The sequence below is a fragment of the Sminthopsis crassicaudata genome, chromosome 2 (assembly GCF_048593235.1).
Source record: "Sminthopsis crassicaudata isolate SCR6 chromosome 2, ASM4859323v1, whole genome shotgun sequence".
Taxonomy (NCBI): domain Eukaryota; kingdom Metazoa; phylum Chordata; class Mammalia; order Dasyuromorphia; family Dasyuridae; genus Sminthopsis; species Sminthopsis crassicaudata.
This window is the reverse complement of record NC_133618.1, coordinates 624,954,426-624,970,968: the sequence shown is the minus strand read 5'-3', so window position 1 is coordinate 624,970,968 and position 16,543 is coordinate 624,954,426. Positions and strand designations below refer to the sequence as shown.

Genomic DNA, 16,543 nt, shown 5'->3' with positions numbered 1-16,543 from the left:
CACAGGCCAGCTCTGCCTTTTCCTCTGGTTATATCTGCATTCTGTGAATGTTCTATAGTTGGCTATAAAGGCTATTAATTGGCCAAAATTCTAAGAGAAAAAAATACCGGTGAAGAAGAGCGAAAAGAGATCACAAAATGTCAGAGAAAGTGGAATGATAATGAAAACAAATTATGTAAAGAGCCATGAATGAGAATTAGGTATTCTGTTGTATTCCTCTGAAGTATGTTATGAGTGTCTATTTGACCCTATTTACTCATTTGTCTCTGAGCAATGGATACAAGGCCATCTGGACAGCAAATTGGGATCCTTCATAAAAAAGGGTATCTAACAAGAATCATACAAAGAAAAAACAAACCAGTCAGAGCTGTGAAGTGTAGAAGATGCCAGAGAAAGAACAGAAGGGATAAAATAAACCATTTGGGTAAACAAAACAACCCTTACCAGGATTCATAGGAGGGTAGGTGTTCTATAGGTGATTCCCAAGGTGAAATTCCATCAATCCAAATATCAATTTTTTGCCTCTTTCATCAGATTTAGTTTCGATCTGCCTGGTTTGCCTGGGATTATCAAGTGGTTCCTAGGAAGTAGAAGCAGGAGATCCTCCATAAACCTCCTGGAAGGGGAATGAGCATAAGAGGGGGTCAGTTAGGAAAAGATCATGATAAATGTTGGAGGGGATGTGGGAAAACTGGGACTCTACATTGTTGGTGGAATTGTGAATTGATCCAACCATTCTGGAGAGCAATTTGGAATTATGCCCAAAGGGTTATCAAATTGTGCATACCCTTTGATCCAGTAGTGTCTCTATTGGGTCTGTAGCCTAAAAAGATCATTAAAAAGGACCTATATGTGTGAGAATGTTTGTGGCAGCCCTTTTTGTAATGGCCAGAAACTGGAATCTGATGCCCATCAATTGGAGAATGGCTGAATAAGTTATAATATATGAATGCAATGGAATATTAATGTTCTATAAAAAACGATCAGCAGGATGATTTGAGAAAGGCCTGGAATGAACTGATACTGAGGGAAGTGAGTAGAACCAACATTGTAGAACATTGTATATAGCAACAACAAGATTATATGATGATCAATTCTGACAGACATGGCTCTGTTCAACAATGAAGTAATTCAGGCCAATTCCAATAGACTTGTGATGGAGAGAGCCATCTGTAGTCAAAAAGAGGACTTTATAGTCAGGATTTTCACCTTTTTGTTGTTTTCTTGCTTGTTTTTTTCTCTCTCACCCCCCTCCACTTTTATTTGATTTTTCTTGTGTAGCATGATAAATGTGGATATATGCTTAGAAAAATAGCACATTTTTAATCTATAGTAGATAACTTGCTGTCTAGAAGGCGGGATGGAGGAAAGGGGCAGAGCAAAGTTTGGAACACAAGGCTTTTCAGGGTTGAATGTTGAAAACTATCTTTGCATGTATGTGAAAATAAAAAGCTATTATCAAAATAAAAAAAATTAAATTTTTCTAGGATACATAAAGAAAAAAAGAGTTATGCAGCAAATCTAAAGGATACTCCCCAACTATCTTTTTTCCTCAAGATGAATATCCCACTTCGCTGGATAGCCGCCAGGACATCCAAGCTATGGGCCTTGCAGAGAGATGGGGGTGGTCAGCACTGCTCTTACTGATGACTTTCCTCATTAAGAGAGAGGACAGAGGATTTGAAGGCAGTGGCTATTAAGCTTCTGAGAACCAGACTACTTTCTGTAGAAAATCACACATTTCAAAGTGTTTTTTTCTCAATTCAACCCTGAAACAAATACAGTTCATTTTGCAGATAAGAAAAAGGAGACTTTTGGGGGAGTATATGGCTGACCTACCATTATATTAGGAGTAAATGATGGCTGGGGGCTTGAGCCAGGCTTTCTGATTCTTGATTCAGTGTTCTCACTCCACTATCTTATTTCAAACACTGTCTTCCTCCTTGTCCCTTGATTCGGATTTAAAAACTCAATTTAATATTCATCAATGTAGCAGATCATAGATTCTGAGCTGTGAGGAACCAGAGAGATTATCTGGCTCAATATCCTGAGAGACGGAAATTAAGGACTGGAGGTGATAGTCTCATACACTGACTTCTACAAGATCTTCTATGTAGCAGACTCAGGAGCCAGCTTCAAATCATAAAACAATATCCTAGCTGCTACTTGAGAGCCCTGTTATAGAGATGGGAGAAGTAAGCAGGCCCCTACCCTCCCAGTCTTCTCTCCAGGCTAGACCTCCCCAGCTCTTTCAGTGAGTCCACTGAGAACATATCAGAGCCAGGAGCTGATGGGTGAATAGAGAATCCAAGTATAGGACACTGGATGCCCTTGAGGGATGTTTCCATCCCCCTGTGAATAGCCTTTTCCAGTTAGGGATATTTTTGTGTCAGGAAACAAGAGAGATGGAATTAGGGCTTCCATTTCCAACCCTCTACTCTCCCACTAAAGATTCTCCATCACATTTTCTTTCTATCCAGGTCCTTAGTGAATATTCTGCTTTCTGTGGTGCAGTGGATAGAGCACTAGCCCTGAAGTCAGAAGGACCTGAGTTTAAATCTGGTCTCAAACACTTAATACGTCCTAGCTGTGTGACCCTGGGCAAGTCACTTCACCCCAATTACCTAAGCAAAAAAAAAAAAAAAAAAGAAGAAAAAAAAGAAAAAGTTTCTATTGTTACAGTGTTACCTTATCATGCCAATTTCCAAGATGATATTCTGTTTCCATTTGCTACTTTCTAGATCAGATGGTTTAAGGAGACATTTTGCTACATACTTACAAGCTACATCTCTTCTGGGAGGATCTCAATTGATAATTGGAGAATCTACCATTATGTTAAGGACCTCAAAGTCATTTCTAGCTCTGTTACTACCACATGCAATCTCTTAATCTTTCTGGCCCTATAATTTTCTTTCTAAAATAAAAAGACTGATTTAGATGATCTCTAAGATCCTTTCCAGCCTCAAATCTGATTTTTTTTAAAGATCACTGTCACTCCGAGGCTTTTTAATCCATCATGTCATGTTGTTGATTCATATTAAGCTTGTTGAGTTGTTTAACCATGGCTCTTCCATTCTGGACTCATGAAAGTTATTGGTTTCATCTTAAAGAGAAGAACTTAATATTTCTTCTTATTCACAGGTATATGTTGGAGTCTACTTCAATGGGCTTCTGAATGCAATTGTTAAATTTTCAGTGTGACTATTTTATTCTTCAGAAATCAATTAATATACATCAGAGCTTGATTTGTTATTTTGCTGATTGCCTAGACTTAAGAAAATGATGGAAGGAATGTTAATGATGAAGATTAAATTTAACACCAGGTCAGGTTCCTTTTTTTTTTCCTCTAGAAAACTAATGATTAAATATTTAGCAGCCTCCTTGCCTATTCAATTTCCTTTCACCTTCAGTTTGGGCCACCTTTCCAGCCTAAAAACAACAATGTCAGGTAATATGTCAATTGTCGTTTCTAGTTTTATATCATGTACAAATATTTCAGGTGTGCTTTCTATGATCTCATCCAAGCCCTATGATTGATATGGTTGATAAGACTGAACAATAGATATAAGGGCAGATTCATCAGAGATCTCTCCTGACTCTTCCCTTTGGCAGCAATCCATTTATGGCCATAGGATGCAACCTATGACTAGAAAGTGGATCTGGAAAGTTACCTCATTCAAAAGAAACAAGATAGGTGGATGTGTGAGGAGGAGGAAGAGTAGCAGCAGCAGAACCCATTGAGAAAATATGGTCATGGGGAGAATTCTAGGAACCAGAGAGAAAAAATATAATGGAAAACTTTTGGGAAAAGACCATCAAATACAGAAAGAAAAGTGATACTATAATCAGTGTTTCCCAAACTTTTGACATATGTGTACCCCTTCTATAATTTTCACAACACTGAGTACATGTCATCAAAAAAAGGATGTATTTTTTCCCCCCTGAGGCTGGGGTTAAGTGACTTGCCCAGGGTCACATAGCTAAGAAGTGTTCCCAGTCCTCCTGAATTCAGGGCTGGTGCTTTATCCACTGTGCCACCTAGCTGCCCCCAAAAAGGATGCATTTTAATAACAATCAAAATATATTTATTTTTTCTTTTTTTGGTACATACACAAAATAATAATAACTGAAAAATAAAATTATTCGTAATAAAATATAAATCCATGCCAGAAGGTTTGTCGCATGGGAAGAAGAGCAATTGTTGGAACTGGCTTCAGGATTCTTGAAAAATAAACATAAGGAGTGTACTTTAACATCATTCTGGTTACAAATGCAACATGTGTATCCTATTTTAACAGAAAAAGTTCTGAAATACATCTTGCCTTTTCCAACTTCATTTTATGTGAAGTTGCTTTTTCAGTATTTGTAGACATCAAGTCGAAAAAAAGGAACAGACTATTGGACGTGGAGCCGCATCTCAGATTAAAATTACAATCAGGGAACCAAATTATGATGATCTGTTATCTCAGCACAAACAATTTCATCCTTTATAAAAATCATCAAAATCAGTGGGATTTACTAAGGCACATAACAAACCTTTCCTATAAGAAAAATTGCACAAAAGCTAAAAATACACAGGCGCCTGGAGAAGCCACTGACTACTAAGGAAGTAAGTTGTCTCTGTAAGGAAGTGCAGTATATTCACGCCTTTTCACACGGGACCATCTCACGCCTCACAAGATTGTCTTGACTTGATTCATGAGATTGTAGAATTAGGCACCGCTAAGAACGGTGCAGTGCATATCCTCACCAAGCTCCAGTGCAATGCTTAGCCCCACCAAACTCTTCCCGTACCCCTGGGGGTATGAGTACCACACTTTGGGAAACACTGCTCTAAATTAACTGGAAAGGAAGTGAAAATAGATGAGGAATTCAGGAAACAAATTAGGATCCTGACACATGTAGAATGTTACAGAAGTGATGGAGGATTTCTAATTATAGAGAAATCTTTTGGAATGAACTCCTTATTAAAAGCCTTAAGTTGTAAGCTCCTTGAGACCAGGGACCATGTTTTTGGTTTTCTTTGTGTTATCGGTACTTTGAGCATTGCCCTGTATATATCAGTTAATTTCTTAAACAAGATGAACAATGATTTCATCTTTCAAAAGATAGAAAAACCACAAAGAGAAATTCTGTTCTAGGTCTTATTCTCACCAACTGATTAATGGAGTAGAAATGATCCATCTCAGAGTTGATGATAAAGGAAAAGAAAGATGGACAGTCTGATAAGGTCCTTCATTTTGAGGAATAGGAATAAGGCAACATAGAGGTTAAGGTCATTTTGGAGGGATGAGAAACAAAATTCTGAAGGAAATAAAAGAAACAATTCTGTTGAAGCACAAAAGGAAAGTTATGCACATAGATGTAGATGCACAAAACAAACAAATTGTATATTTAAAAGCTTTGAATAAAAAATAGAAATAAGGGCAGGTAATGGAAAATGGATACAGAATCACATGAACCTGTAACAATATCAAGAGTGCTAATGGTCCCAGCCAAGTAGTGAGGACAGAGAAAGATAATAACAAAAAAAGGTTTGGAATTTGTTTGTTTTTAAAATTTGTTAAGATTGTATCTTGTGTGGTATCCCTGATCACTTGTTCCCTCCCTTATAATTAGTATAGTGAGTTTAAAAGTAGCCATTAAAAAAGAGACAATAACATGAAACAACATTGCAATGGGGAAACTGGATTGAAAACCACTTGATAAAAGTGGTGACAAAGTTGATAATAAAAGTTAATAGAGAGATAGAAAGAAAGTATCAAGTTGACTTTGATGAGTGGAAGTCACCAAGTCCTGATAATAGATATTTAGATACTGAAAGATTGTTGTTGTGATTGAAAGTTGTGATTGCTGAGATATCATCAGTGATCTCTGGAAGATTTTGGAGAATGGGAAAGGAACTGCAAAGTTGGAAAAGGAAAAAAAAAATCTTGATTTTCTAAAAAGGGGAGAAAACAGCAATACACAAACTCTAATTCAAGGAGTTAGATTTCATTTCTTGGCAAAATCTCATCAAAGGGATGGTTAGGGAACAAAGGGAACATGGAGGGGGGAAAAGCAGTGATTGTAAAGGGCCAAACTGGCTCCATCAAGAGTAAGTCAGGTCAAGTTAACCTTTAGTTGGTTACAAGACTGCAATCAGGGGAATGCTTTGCAGAGCCACTTAAGTGGCATTCATGATCATTCAAAAGAATTTCCTCTAACTATCCACATGGGGGAAAAACTCAGTTGGCCAGACTATGATATGTTGTCCTTGACTCCTCTCTCACACTTCCCCCACCCCATATCCAATCTGTTTCCGAGTCTCATTTATTCTTTCTTCATAACATCTCTGACATTGCTGCTATACTGATGCAGGCCTTCATAACCCCAAGCTTGGACTACTAGTTGTTCTGTTCTTAAATCTTTCCTCATCTCAGTCCATCTTTCACTTCTCTGTCAAATTAGCTTTTCTAAAATGTGGTTCTGACCATATCATGACCTCTCTTCCCCCTTTTCCCTGGCTGAATTATCTATTCCATAAATTTCAGTGATTCTTTTTTTACCTCCTAGATAAAAAATCCTCTGATTTTTAAAGAGTGTTGTAACCTGACCTCTTCCTACCTTTCTAGTATTACACTGTACATCTCTTCCTCAGTCTTATACTCTAATATCTGGTGACACTCATCATCTTGCTACTCTATACACAAGAGACTACATTTCCTGACGATGCTTTTTCATAAGCTGTCCCCCATGTCTAGAATTCTCTCCTCTTTCATCTGCTCTTTCTGGCTTCTCTTTCTTAAGTCCCTAGTTTAAATTTTATCTTCTATAAAAAGCCTTTCGGGTAATGTCAGGATGATATATTAGAGGCAGCCATCCAGCTGAATTCTCTCAATATACCCTTTGAACAACTTTAAAATAATTCCTCAAATCAAATTTTGGGATGCCAGAGCCAATAAAATGTCAGTGTGAGACATTTTTTCCAGCATAAGAAAACTTAGCTGATCCATAGGAGAGATCTGGGGTAAAGGCTTATCTAGAGTGCACACATGATGCGGTAGTCACATCAGCAGCAACCCCAACCATAGCAGCAGGTTTGGCAACTTTCTGCCCAGAGATACTAAGGAGGTCAGTCATTTGGTCAGAAATATATTACAAGAAACACATTGCTGGCACTACTGCTGATCAGCAACTCTGTTGCCTCAAAACAGTTCTAGGTATATATTTCAGAGTGGAGAAAAGCCCTGGTCATTGCTCGGAAGGAAGTGGTTTCCCTGATTACAGTTCCAAAGAGAAGAGCAACAGCAGTGCTTGCAGCTGCAGGGGAGCAGGCCAAGAGAGCAATGACCACACCTCTCTCCAGATCATACTACTTGGAAATGCTGAAAACATGTAGACCCCCCAGAGACAAGATGGAAAATAGCAGCACATTTGGGACAGTGCCTTCCTACCCCTAGATGGGCAGTGCCCAATTTTAACATAATGGTCAAAGTTTAAAAATAAATGGATTGAAAAAATGATCAAACTGAAAAAAAAATCATAAGTTATTAAAGTGTCAGAAAATACCAAGAACAAACCTGAAAGATACTATAATGGGAAAACAGTTACAACCAAAGCCTCAAAGAAAAATACTAATGAACCTAAGCCCAACAAAAATCCTGCATGTATCAAAAAAAGAGATAGGAGTGGTAGAAGAAAGACTGGGAAAAGAAATGAGAGCAATGCAGGAAAATTATGAAATTAGAATTAACAGCTTGGGAAAAGAGCCCCTCTCTCATATTAAATAAAATAACAACTTAAACAAAATTTGCCTAATGGTTAAAAAAAAGGGGAACAAAAATTTATTGAAGAAAAGAGTTCCTTTAGAAAGCAGAATAGGCCAAGTGAAAGAAGAGGTACAAAAATTCACTGAAAAAATAATTCTTTAAAAATTAAAATTAGGCAAGTGGAAGCTAATGGCTCCATGAGGTACATCAAAAGAATGGAAAAGGGGGCAGGTAGGTGGTGTAGTGGATAGAGCACCAGCCCTGAAGTCAGGAGGACCTGAGTTTAAATCTGCTCTTAGACACACACACACACACACACACACACACACACACACACACACACACACACAGGGGAGGGGGAAGAAAATGTGAAATATCTCATCAGAAAAAAAACAAAACAAAACAAAACAAAAAAAAAAACCCCAAAAAAAACCCTGATCTGGATAATAGGTTGAGGAGGAATAATTTAGGAATCATGGAGCAACTAGATGATACTGTGGATAGAATCAGGAGGATCTGAGTTCAAATGTGACCTCAGAACTTAACACTTTCTAGCTGTGTGATTCTGAGCAAGTCATTAAACTCCAATTGCCTCAGGGGGAAAAAATCATGGAACTACCAGAAAATCATAATTTTAAAAAGAGAGAATAAAAATCATATTTATTTTATTTATTTAATTTTATTAAAGTTTTTTATTTACAAAATATATGCATGGGCAATTTTTCAACATCAACCCTTGCAAAACTTTCTGTTTCAAAATTTTCTCTCCTTCCCCTCACTGCCTCCAGGTGATGGCAGGCAGTCCAATACATATTAAATATGTTAAAATTTATGTTAAATAATATATATATGCATATTTATATAATTATCTTGCTGCACAAGAAAAATCAGATCAAGAAGAAAAAAAAAAAAAAGCCCAAGAAAGAAAAAATGCAAGCAAACATCAACAGAAAGAGTGAGAATGCTATGTTGTGATCCACACTCAGTTCCCACAATCCTCTCTGTGTGTGTGTATATGACTCTCTTTATCACTGAACAAATAGAACTGGTTTGAATCATCTCATTGTTGAAGAGAGCCATGCCCATAAGAACTGATCATCATATAGTCTTCTTGTTGCCATGTATAATGATCTCTTGGTTCTGTTCATTTCACTTAGCATCAGCTCATGTAAGTCTTAGAGATTATAGTTCAAGAAATTATTAAGGAAAACTACTCTGATAAATACAGAAGGTAAAATACAAATCAAAAGAATACACCAATTGCTTCCTAAAAGAGATTCCCAAATGAAAATTCCCAGAACTATTATAGTCAAATTCTAAAGCTCCCAGGTCAGGAAGAAAATATAGGCATCCAGAAAGAAGCAGTTCAAAATTGTGTGGAGCCATGATAAGATCACACAAGATTTAGTAGCTTTTGAGTTACAGGAATAGAAAGCTTGGAATATGATAATTCAGAAGGAAAAAGAGCTAGGATTACAATGAAGATTGTTAACTTCAGCAAAACCGAGTATAATCCTCCATTGGAGAAATTAATATTTAATGAAATATAGGACTTTCAAGCATTTCTGAAGAGAAGATCAGCATTAAATAGAAAATTTAATATTCAAACACAAGACTCAAGAGAAGCATAAAAATGGTAAATATGAAAGAGAAATCATAAGGGACTCAATAAGGTTAAACTGTTAGAATTTTTATTTAGGAAGGTGATTCATGTTAACTCCTAGCAATTCATCATTATTAGGGAAGTTAAAAGGAATTTATATAGACAGAGGCCATAGGTAGGATATAGAGAGACAGTATTGAATAAGTCCATGAACAGCAAGAGTCTGATCCAGGTATTACTTGAGACCTGCTCTCTATTAGGGTGAGCAATTCAAAGCATTGGCTCACTATCTCCCTAACAATAAATTAAAGGCATAATTGCGACCAAATTAGGATAATTTGATGGAGAATGCATGTGACAGGTACAAGGCATTTCAAGTGTACTATTTACTGCTTAAGAATGAGTTAAAGACATACTTGAGGTAAATACATTAGTATGATACTTTCTACTATTTACAACTTTGTTTTGATAAGTACCTTGGTATTGATAGTTAAGGTAGATACTGAAATGTCAAAGTATGATTTATGCATTAACCTTGGAACATATGGCACCTGAAGGTAGCTAGTGATAATGTAACACTAGCCTAAAAGGTATATAAACCCTGGCTCTCAGATTAATAAACAGAGATTGCAAAGCATATCTTCCTCCTGGCCTCAGATATTTATTTCAGATTCACACTCTCAGTTTTCACTGAAGCTGGAGCCAGGTAGTATGAGTCAATTATGTTGGAATAGACAGGGGTGAACCCTGAAACTGTCCCCCTTGACTTTTGGGGGAAAACTATGGGGGTGAACTCTGAAACTCTTTTCTGACAGAGACCCACCCTTCAAGGCAGTTAAGTGTTTTCATTCTGTTGGAAATCTTGGTAGGAACTAGTTGCACCCTCTATTGAGTTGAAGATTAGCCCAGCACTACTCCTTGTTGAACTTCAGTGGTCTCATTCAGTTGGAGATCTGGGCCTGATATTCCCATTGAGTGGCTTGAAACTCCAAGATAAGTACTTTCTTTTCAATTAGAAATCTAGGCCTGGGAGCATTGAATAGAAGCCCCAGCCTCAGACTTCTTATAAAAAGACAATTTTGAACTCCAAATCTCTGCAGAAGTCTGAAGTAAGATTATGCTTTGTCAAGGGACCTCTCTTCTTGGCACAGATGCCTGCCAGGACTCTTGCCTGCTGAGAAGATACCCTCTTCTCAGTGATAACCTTTATCTCCCTACCAGGACTCTTGCTATTGAGGAGTGTCTTCCTAGCAAAGCTGGCTTCTCAGTGCCAATAAAAATCCCTTTTGCCATTCAGACTTTTTGGGTTTATAAATTCTTTCACGTTGGACCTGTGTGCTAACCAGAGGGGATTCTCATATCTCAATTCTCTACTGCTAGAACTGTATCAGAATGACCTAAAAAAAAAAAAAAATAAAATGAAGGCATAAGAAAGAGGGATGCATGAGAAAAGAGAGAAGGGAGAGGAAGAATGGGGAAATTTTTCTCACATAAAAGAAGGATGCAAGGAAATAAATTTACAGTGGAGGAGGAAATAGGGGAAGTAAGCAAAGCTTGAACCTCACATTGGATAGTTCAAAGAGGAAATAATTTATCTATCTATCTATTTAGGGGGTATATATTACCCATTAGGAAAATATGAGGGAAATAGGATAAGAGATGATAAAAAGAGAGATGGATTAAGGGAGGTAATGGTTCAAAAAAAGTATCTTTTGAGGAGGGGTAGAATAAAAAGGATGAAGGGAAATACACAGTAATCACAATTGTGATTATGAATGGGATGAGTTCACCCATAAAAAGGAAGCAGATAGCAGAATGGATCAACAGAATGTTGTTTAAAAGAGACACAATTGAAACAGAAAGGCATGTAGAATTAAAATAAAACACTGGGGCAGAATCTGATATACTTCAGCTTAAGTAACAAAAAGGCAGGAATAGAAGTCATGGTCTAGACAAAACAAAAGCAAAAATAGACCTTATTAAAAGAGATAATTAGGAAAACATTTGCTAAAAAGGTATCATAGACAATGAAATAATATCAAAAAATTTTTGTAGCAGACTCCTCTGATAAAGGCTTCACTTCTCAAATATGTAGAGAATTGAGTCATATTTATAAAAACAAGAGTCACCTACTTGATAAATGATCAAAGTATATGAACAATTTTCAGAAGAAGAAATAGAAGCTAACTGTAGTCATTTGAAAAATGTTCCAAATCACTATTCATTGGAGAAATGCAAATTAAAACAACTCTGAAGTATTCCTCACACCTATCAGAAATGCCAGATACTGGAGGGGATGAGGAAAAATAGATACACTGATGAACTACTGGCAAAATAGTGAACTGATTCAATTGTTCTGGAGAACAACTGTGCACAGTTAACAGGAATATTGTAATTATGATCAACTATGAAAGACTTAATTGATCTGATCAATACATTGATCAAAAATAATTCCAAAGGACTTATGATGAAAAAATGCCATCCACCTCTAAAGATAGAACTGATGAGTGCACATGGAAGCATAATTTCCTCACTTTTTTGGCAGTATAATTAATAAGGAAATGTATTTTGCATGATATAACATGTATAATGGATAACACATTACTTGGATGGGGAAGGGATAGAAGGAGAAAGATTTGGAACTCAAATTTTAAAAAGAAAAGGTTGTCAAAAATAAATAAATAAATAAATATTGTTTGATAAGGAAGTCTTTCCCACTCTCCCCCTTAATGCTGTATCCTTCCTCTGGGATTATTACCAATTTATCTTTTATAATTCTCAATTGTACACAGTTGTCTCTGCCTTTTTATCAGCAAGGATTTTCTCATGCCCTTCTTTTTATCCCCAGCACTTAGCACAGTGCTTGACACACAGTAGGTGTTTCACAAATGTTTTATATATATATATATAAATATATAAAATACAATTATCCATGCACACATATGTGTATATATGTGTGTATTTGTATATGTATATATGTGTATGTGTGAGTATACACATACATATTGTACAAATCCTGGATAGGGGTAATGGAATAGACCCAGAATTGAGTAGAGGAGCTGATTGGATTATCTTTGGAAATTGTGCATAGCTTCTATTGCTACTAAGTTTCTTTCTGAAACAAAGACATATCTTTTCAACAACAATATCTCCTGGTAGTAAAGGCAGTATGGCCTAATAGGCAGAATAAACTTAGTTCTGGGTTTAGTCAGAAAAACCTGCTCTCAAATCCTGCCTATGGCATGCATTAGCTTTGGGCCTCGAGCCACTTTATGTACTTCAGATGGGTGGTGGCCTGCTTTGATGGAAAGAATTCTATTCTTTTACCAGGAATTCCCTATAGCAATACTTCTTATGTATTTAAGGTGATGCCAGGTGTCTACAAACCAGAGAATCCAGAGTCATCAAAGGATCCAAGGAGAAGTTCACAGACAAGTCAATGGAGAGGAACGTGGTGGGTGTGAATAATTGGGCTGCAATATCTATTGACCAAGAATTGCACAAGAAAGGATTATAAAGGGTGTCATCAGACAGATATGTGATGGGAAAAGGAGATAGGTTAGTTTTGTGACAAGAGTGAAATCTAGCCAATGGACGACCTCTATGATACGTTGGTATTCTTTTAATGTCATGAGAACTGGAGGAAGGTTTCCAGCATGTTGGGTGGATCCACTATTGATGTAAAGAAGATTAGAGGACATGGATGTCTAGTGATCTGTGAGACTGACAAGATTATAGATCTATCATAGTATTTAAATAATCTGTATTCCACTTATTATGCAAGCATCATGATTGAAAATATGCTGTGGCTTACTTATAAGCCCATGATTTATCCTCTCTATTACCCTTTGGGCCATTCATAAGTTTAGATATTGTGATTTTTCATTTGCAACCATGCAGTAACACCTGGAGAATCTATTTTTTTAAATGGAGTTTTGTACCAATAACATCTTGGGAACATAGTAACCCCACTTCCCAGTTGTTTTTTAATCTGGGCAGCAAATCTGCAGAGGACAGAGCGCTGGGTTTAGAATCAGGAAAACTCATTTTCCTGAGTTCAAATCTGGCCCCAGACATTTACCAGCTGTGTAACCTTGGGCAAATCACATACTCCCAAATTCCTTAGTTCCTCACTTGTAAAATGAACTGGAGAAGGAAATGGCAAACCACTCCAATGTTTTTGCCAAGAAAATGCTAGCTGATCATGAAGAATCAAGAGGTATGAAAATGTTTTAACTGGTATGCTTAGATCATTGTCTGTAATGTTTGTCCCAAATATATAAGCATTGGCATATCATCTTACTGGACTGGCTTTCCAACTCTAGATCATAGTCCAAAAAATAGATTATTTGTCATCCATTTAGTTTTATTGTTAGGTCAATCTTTCTGAATAATCATGGTTCTCAGAAGCTCTTATAGTTTTGGGGAGCAAACTGCAATTGACACAATATTATCTGTACCTAAGAGTATCTAAAATCCCTCATCCTCTATAAGAATTTCTCTTCAATTTGGACTCTGAACAGGCTCTTCTTCCATCTTTACTGAGCATGCCTCCCTATTTTGACACTTTTTTTTTTTTTTTGAGGCTGGGGTTAAGTGACTTGCCCATGATCACATAGCTAGGAAGTGTTAAGTGTCTGAGACCAAATTTGAACTCGGGTCCTCCTGAATTCAAGGCTGGTGCTCTATCCACTGCGCCACCTAGCTGCCCCCTTTGTCACTCTTTTGAATTAAAAAATCAGAGGATCATTGAATTGTTTGTTATCATTGCAGTCACATTTGCTGAGAATTCTTTCATGAGAGATTAGAGCATTTGAAAATTATATCTTGCAATGTAACCTAAAGCACTTTGTAATTAACAAACAACTGTGAGGTCTTATATTTTCAACATTTTCAATCAATATTATAACTAAAGATATGATCTGCTGTAGATGATGGTTTATAAAAACCACCTATTCCCTTATGATATTTTAATCAATACATAAAATATTGCCCTAGTAGGCAGTCAATAGATGTTTGTTGAATTTAATAAGGGCCCAAACCTTTAATGATGTGTTCTAGAATTTTGCCATCATAAAAGGCTAACTCATTGCTCTAAAATTTAAAAATCCTATTCTCTCTCCCTCCCTCCCTCCCTCCCTCTTTCCCTCTTTCCATCCTCCTCTCACTCCCTCTCCCCTTCCCCCCCTCAAATTCATAAATTCATACTTCCTTTGTTCTTTATCACCTTTTCTATATGTTTTTTCAAAACTCACTAGTTCAGTTCCACACCCTCCTGCCCCTAGTAGCCTATTAGGATGTAGTTTACCTAGAACTGTTTTAAATGCATTGAGTTTGAACTCACTGCAGCTTGATGCTGTTTCGTCATGTCCTAAGTTATTTTGAGTTTCTACTTCCTCTTGACTGTGTTTGATCCTTTTCCACTCAAAATACTATTTCTCTTAAAAGAGAAAGTGGCAACAAGAGTTGCATAATCCATCCTTTTTTACCTTCATCCATTATCATTATATTGACAACCCAATTATTATTCTCCTTCTTTGATCCTCTTCTTGCCCCGGGGCTCATTGTACACGGTATTGGATGGGCTGCCTGTTCAACAATATGTTGTCTCTGGCATTTATCTTTAACTTTATCTCTTTCTGGTTTTTAGTATTCTTGATGCTTTTCTTACAGCCCTCTTTGCATTTAACTTCTATTACGTTTTGTTTTCACTTTTTGTAAATATCCTTGTAGAATCTGAAAGTGGTGTTCCTATCATTTCTACTTCTTTCAGAATCCTGTCTAGAAGAGCAATTTTTTTCTGCTTATTTCTTTACTTTTTGCAAGACAAAATGAAAATTAAGACCAATTACAAATGCTATCAGTTGCTCTGTTTTTGGCAAAGAAAGAACTCAGACAGATGTCTAGAATTTATGTCTCACTATAATAGCATGCTTCTGTGTCAGATTTTGGATCTGCCGACTGAATTCTTCATTCATTTTCTCCTGTCTGGGTGCTCTATAGTGTATTTCTACAACAATATAATTTCTCTTATATCTTCCCTGATGATTATTTTTATGCTCTCCACTATGTTTTCCATTTCAGGTTTTTGGATTCCCTCATGTAAATATCTCTCTTTAGTAAACAAAGCCATTTTGTTATTTTCTTTGAATCAGATATGTTCTTCCTCATATAGATTATGAAGGTCCAAGAATCAATAGAAAGAGGAGATTAGGGATAGATTAAGAGAACAGTACAGGGAAAGGGGGAGAATACAGGATAGTCAGAGAAGGGAAAGAGAAAATCCATGCTGAGGAGAGGCAGAAGAGAAGTAGAATTTGAAGACTGAGAAAGGTCTGAGAAAAAGAATAGAAATAAGGACTTGGGAGGGTCAAGGATGAAAAAAGAATGAAGAAGAATGGGTAGGAAAGGCAGAGAAGAGAAACATGAGAGAAGGATTCCTGGAAGGAAGTAGAAACTTTTTTCTTCACTCTATCCTTCAGATGAGTGGTGTTGCTCTTAGTTGGCAGGAAAGGGGATGGTAAGGGCAGAGGGTGACCATCATGAGGTGGTCATTATGGACCATGGGAGGGACCCAAAGAATCTCAAGAAAAATCTCTGGGTGTCTTTCAAGCCTTACATATACACTCCTCCATGCTTCAAATCTTTTCCTAAGATAGTGATACATATTCCACCTATAACTGCCAGCAACATATCTCAGAGATAAATATGAAATAGAATTTGGCTATTTCCATTGATATAGTCTTTGTGCTCTCTGAGTTTTGAGAGTAAAGATGAAAATGAAAAAAGGAGGGATTCACTACCTCCTCTGGTGCCCTACTTTTGAAATATAAGTCATTACCAGATGGATCCAGATATTTATTTTTTCCCCTTTCACTAAGAAGTTTCTGACCTCTAGTCACCATTCTCAACTGCATCCCTACCGAGAATTTTCTCTATGCATGAGTGGGGAGAGGAAGTAACAATGTAGAAGAAAAGGTAATCAGACAATCCAACTTTCTGACTCACTGTAGTCTGAAGATAGGGGGAAAAAACCCCGAAATCCTGGATCTAGCTTTATTTGATTAATAAATCAGTTTCAATCAGATTATCAGCATTTTAGCTTGGAGATGTTAGAGAGAAAAGCCACCTAGCTCTTTGGTCCAAGGGTTCAAACTTTTATCCTCCATAGGTAAGTAATTTCTACATG

General features: G+C 36.8%; 1 protein-coding gene across 6 annotated transcripts in view; it reads left to right on the top strand.

Moving 5' to 3' along the window:
• Positions 1-16,543, top strand: part of PKD2L1 (polycystin 2 like 1, transient receptor potential cation channel) — an 81,318-nt gene that overhangs the window by 29,315 nt on the left and 35,460 nt on the right. Inside the window, exon 2 of one of the 6 annotated variants that reach the window (XM_074296309.1) lies at positions 3,351-3,448. The exons of the other annotated variants lie outside the window; for them this stretch is intronic. The gene's annotated coding sequence lies outside the window, so the exon portion shown is untranslated. The remainder of the gene's footprint in view (positions 1-3,350; positions 3,449-16,543) is intronic. 6 annotated transcript variants of the gene reach the window in all.